This window comes from Gossypium hirsutum, chromosome D05, assembly GCF_007990345.1.
Source record: "Gossypium hirsutum isolate 1008001.06 chromosome D05, Gossypium_hirsutum_v2.1, whole genome shotgun sequence".
Classification (NCBI taxonomy): domain Eukaryota; kingdom Viridiplantae; phylum Streptophyta; class Magnoliopsida; order Malvales; family Malvaceae; genus Gossypium; species Gossypium hirsutum.
In genome coordinates this window covers 50,593,633-50,599,111 of record NC_053441.1, presented here as the reverse complement: position 1 = coordinate 50,599,111, position 5,479 = coordinate 50,593,633, and the positions used below count along the sequence as shown (strand labels likewise).

At 35.8% G+C, this 5,479-nt stretch overlaps 2 non-coding genes and 1 pseudogene across 2 annotated transcripts; 1 reads left to right on the top strand and 2 right to left on the bottom strand.

Moving 5' to 3' along the window:
- Window positions 1-501: 501 nt before the first annotated feature.
- Window positions 502-603, top strand: LOC121218032 (small nucleolar RNA R71). Its single transcript, XR_005914304.1, has one exon. It is a non-coding gene; the product is annotated as a small nucleolar RNA R71 (small nucleolar RNA).
- An 864-nt stretch (window positions 604-1,467) lies between these two features.
- LOC121218106 (small nucleolar RNA R71) lies at window positions 1,468-1,574 on the bottom strand. The gene has a single exon (XR_005914369.1). It is a non-coding gene; the product is annotated as a small nucleolar RNA R71 (small nucleolar RNA).
- Window positions 1,575-4,690: 3,116 nt separating this feature from the next.
- Window positions 4,691-4,785, bottom strand: LOC121218037 (uncharacterized; annotated as a pseudogene).
- Window positions 4,786-5,479: the final 694 nt, after the last annotated feature.

Sequence of the window (5,479 nt, the reverse complement as noted above, 5' to 3'; positions counted from 1 at the left end):
TTCTCTTACCAATAAGATTGTTGGTTGAAGCCTGGAGGGGGTTGTGCTCTTTGATTTCCTTGACCACCCCAAGAGAAATTGGGATGGTTCCTTCAACTTGCATTATAGTGTTACTATAAGGGTTATTTTAAGGCCTATAATTATTAGCCATATAACTAATTTGTTCGTTCTCTATGCTAGGAGCGAAGGGTAAACATTTTGGATTAGGCATTCCTCCTCCATTCGTATAGCATTGCATCACCGGATGTACCTACGTAGAAACATATAAACCATTAATTTTCTTATTTAATTGTTCTACCTGATTTGATCACATGTGACTGCATCTAAGTTGAAAACACCTGCTGCTTTCATCGGCTTTATCTCCATGTCATCTCTTCTATAAACTTATGAGCCGCTTCGGGTGTTTTATTGTTAAGTGTACCACTGGCTACTGCATCGATCAACTGCCTACTTGAGAGATTCAAATTGTTGTAGAAGGTTTCAACCCTTATCCATAGAGGTAACCCATGGTGAGGGCACCGTCTCAATAAATCCTTATAGCTCTCCCATGCATCCTATAAAGTCTCTAAATTGATTTGCGCAAAGAGTTCAACCACTGTTTATCTTTGTTCCTCAATGAAAAAGGAAATAACCATAAGTGAATGGCATCGTCAGTGACACCATTAATCTTGAAAGTATCGCAGATTTCTTGGAAATTGGCCAAATGAGTATTTGGATCTTTGTCCCTTAATGACTTGTCATTTGTATCCTATATATTCCTCAGGTTCAAGCAGGATCTGAAAGTCCCCGATCTAATTCTGTACGTTGGTTTACTTGATCTATATAATCAAATTTAGCTCATTCGATTATATTCTATTCAATTTCATCATATTTTGGCAAAATTACACTTTTTCCCCTAAAATTTTGAATTCATCCAAAAACATTGAAATAATTAAAAACGGGATGAATAATACTTACATGCATGAGAATATAGATTGGCTGAATGTCTTCCTAAGGCATTCGACTAGTTGAAGATGGACAAGGTAATGTGATTTTTTTATTTATTTTATTTATTTATTAGTAAATTACTAATATAACTTTTATTAAACATATTAATGGTGTCCATAATTGTCCACTACTTAAATTAGTGGTCTAATTACAATTTAAGACCACTAATCATTAATTTTCATACCAATTTAACACCTTTTTTCTAATAGAACATAAGTTTTGCACTTTACGCGATTTAGTCTTTTTTATCAAATTAAGAATGCAAACGATAAAATTTATTCATGAAATTTTTATACGATGCTAATATTATGTTGAAGACCTTAAAATAATAATAAAATAATTTTTTTGACATCAGATTTGTGTCTCGAAACCACTATTCTAATTTTACTAAAAACGAGCTATTACAGAAAAAAGTGGCATCATGGAATGATCTTTGCCAGATATTTTTTTCTATGATATAATCCCCCAAATATAAATTCCAAGCTTATAAATGACATCACATATTTTTAGAAATTAGAGGACGAAACTCTATTTGAAGCTTGGGAACGATTTAAGAAATTACTTTAGAAATGTCTAATGCATGGATTCCAGGACTGGACTCAAATGGAGATGTTTTATACTGGGTTGAATGCGGATACGAGGATGGTAGTTGATGCGTCTACCAATGGTACTCTACTAGATAAAATGTATAATGAAGCATATGAGATTTTGGAAAATATTGCCAACAATGGTTATCAATATCTGACAACGAGAGTTTGGGCGAGTAAGAGAGCTGTTGGTACCATAGAGCTAGATGCAATCACTTCATTGATATCCCAAGTATCTTCTCCAACTAACATAATTAAAACAATAAAAATTTAATTGCATTCCATGAAATGAAATTAGTCGAGTCTTTATGTGTTTATTGCAGTGAAAATCATGTGTTTGACGAATGTCCATCAAACCCAGCATTAGTGTACTACATGGGAAATTTTAACTGGAATAATAACCCCTATTCCAACACCTACAATCCAAGGTGGAAGCAGCATTCGAATTTTAGTTGGGGTAATCAATGCGCAGGGAATTTTAACAATGCTGCTAGATAAAATGTCAACAATGTACAATCTGGTTACATTCAACCTATATCGAGGAAAAATGTTTAACATGATCAAGCATCATCTTCTACTTCCATTAAAACTTTGTTAAAGGAATATATGGCCAAGAATGATGTTGTAATCTAGAGTCAGGTTGCTTCTCTTTGAAGATCTTTAGAATCAACTGGGGCAAATAGCGAATGTTTTGAATTCAAGGCCACAATGAGCATTGCCAAGTGTTACAGAGAATTCAAGATCACAAGGCAAGGACCAATGCAAGGCTATCACCTTTAGAAGCAGGACTCAATTGAGTGATGTTGTTCACGATGCCGCGGTAGGAGAAAATAATGAAAGTAACAACCAGGTAAAGATCCCAGAACCATCTGAAAAACAAACTAAACCCAAAAAGGGTAAGTAGTAAAATGTTGTGGCAGAATTAGATCAGGTTGTTAACAGAAATGCCATGGCAAAACAATATTAGCAAGTTGAAGCACGACCTCCTTCACCTTTCCCTCAACGATTCCATAATTCTAAACAAGATGTTCAGTTCAAAAGGTTTTTGGAGGTCCAGAAGCAACTCCATATCAACATACCACTAGTAGAAGCTTTAGAGAAAATGCCAAATTACGTGAAATTCATGAAAGATATACTGTCGAAAAAGTGTAGATTGGGAGAATTTGAGACTTTTGCTCTCACTGAAGGGTACACAACAATGTTAATAAATAAGTTGCCTTCAAAGTTGAAGGACCCAGGCGGTTTCACTATCCCATGTTTCATTGGAAATCATTATGTTGGTAAGGCATTATGTGATTTAAGAGCGAGTATAAATTTATCTGGGAATCGAGAAAGAAAGACCTACTACGGTTACGTTGCAACTGGTTGATCGATCCTATGCCCATCCGGAAGGTAAAACTGAAGACGTACTGGTAAGGGTAGATAAATTTATCTTTCTTGTGGATTTCCTTATCTTAGAATGTGAAGTTGATCATGATGTGCCAATTATTCTTGGAAGACCTTTTCTTGTTACTGGTAGGACTTTAATTGATGTGCAGAAAGGTAAACTGACCATGAGGATGAATGATCAGCAAGTCATGTTCAATGTATTTAATGCGCTGAAATGTGGTGCTGAGAATAAAGAATGACATGCCATTGACTTGATAAAAATAACAGCGGAGGAAAAATTCACAAGATTTTTCCATAACAATTTTGATAGTGATGAAGATTCATTTGAGCGGAGACCCTTATGCACTTTGCTGGAGCAAAATAGACCTTTCGATTTTAATGGTAGCTCGTGTATATTCACATGGAGCTGTTGATGTCAAGGACATGAAAACAGGGGACACATGTAAAGTTAATGGACAATGCTTGAAGCACTACTAGGGTGCTCATGTAGAGCGAGGCAAATAGTCCATTGATCTTCGAGATGGTTAAATTCAACATCTTAAAAATTCTTTTTATTTTTATTTCATTTTTTTGATTTAAATTTCTTTTAGTTATTTCATTTCCTTTGTTTAATAAATTGTAGGAGGGGAAGGGGTCGGTGATGCAGAGCCTATTGAGACAAATCCTGTCAATGAAGAAAATGCACCCAAAGCATCAGAGGAAGAACCAGATAAAACAGAGTCTGTTAGCATTGAGACTGACCATGAGGATGAAGAGGAAGCAAAGGTACAAGGTTTCTGCTCGTAAATCAACCCGTCGGATAGAATGAAGTATCTACAATATAGTCCAAGCAAGGAAAGTTTTATCTTTCTTTCATTCATATTTCATTGCATATATTTTTCTATGACATTGTTTGCATATAAATAGTTTGCATATATCTATTCATGCATTGAGGACAATGCATCCTTTAGGTTTGGGGGTGTATTCTGCATTTAGGTTGCATTACGTATTGTAAACTGAAAAATATATAGGATTTTTCCTATATAATTCATCACCTTTTTACTTAAATTTGTTGTTAAAACCAAGTAATTGTTTAATAAATTAATGAAATATGTGAAAAATATGAAATTAGGACATGGAAATTATTAAAATGCGATTTTATGCTTTATTATATAGTTTTCATGCATAAAATGGCTTATTTTATATTAGTTTGAGCATATTTACTCCCTGTAGACCCTGAAATTGAGCGAACTTTTAGACAAAGAAGACGTGAATGAACAACTCAAAGACAAGTCGAGACGGACCGTGGAAATCAGAATCAAGACCAAGGTAATGAAGCCGATCATGTACGAAATCCCATCATCATTACCGATGATAGGGAGCGATGCATCAGAGAATATACTGTGCCACTTTTCAGTAAGTTAAACCCAGGAATTAGAATGCCAGATATTGAGGCAACCCAGTTTGAATTGAAACTAGTGATGTTTCAAATGCTACAAACGGTGGGCCAATTTAGTGATATGCCCACAGAAGATCCACATCTCCACCTTCGATTGTTTGTGGAGGTGAGTGATTCATGCAAGATAGTTGGTGTGACTGAAGACGCACTGAGGTTGAAGTTGTTTCCGTACTCATTGCGAGATCAAGCACAAGCATGACTCAATTCATTGCCACCAAGTTTCATATCCACATTGCAAGAATTAGCAAAGAGATTTTTGGTTAAGTATTTCCTACCTAGCAAAAATGCGAAGTTAAGGAACGAGATCACAACTTTCCAACAATTGGATAACGAGTCTTTGTATGAGGCTTGGGAGTGATTCAATAAGTGTCCTCATCATGGGATTCCTCATTGTATCTAGTTAGAGACATTCTATAATGGTCTCAATGCATATACAAGATTGATGGTAGATGCTTCGCGAATGGTGCAATTTTGTCTAAGTCTTCTAGTGAGGCTTATGAGATCATCGAGAGGATCGCGAGTAATAACTATCAATGGCCAACAAATCGAACATCTTCAAGAAGACGTGTGGCCGAAGTTCATGAAGTTGACGCCTTCACTTTATTATCAGCTCAGGTATTGTCTATGTCCTTTATGTTAAAACAGTTACCGCTAATAGTACTAATAATTTTGCAGCTCAGCCACCAAGTCCGTTTGAAGTAGTTTCCTATGTGTACTGTGGGGAAGGTCATTTTTTGAGAATTGTCCATCAAATCCTGAGTCAATGTACTATGTGGGGAACCAATATCAAAATAGGAGTGGACAAGGACCACAGTCCAACTTCTACAATCCTTCATGGCGTAATCATCCTAACTTTTCTTGGAGCAACCAAGGAAATAGACCAAACAACAACTTATTGCAGCAAAGACCCAATCAATCTCAAGGGTTTAAGTAGCAAGTTTTGAAACCAACTCAAGTTGAGGCATCAAATAGTTTGGAGAACTTGTTGAAAGCGTACATGGCAAAGAATGACGCTTTGATCCAAAGCCAAGTAGCAACACTGAAAAATTTGGAAAACCAAATGGGTCAGTTAGCTACG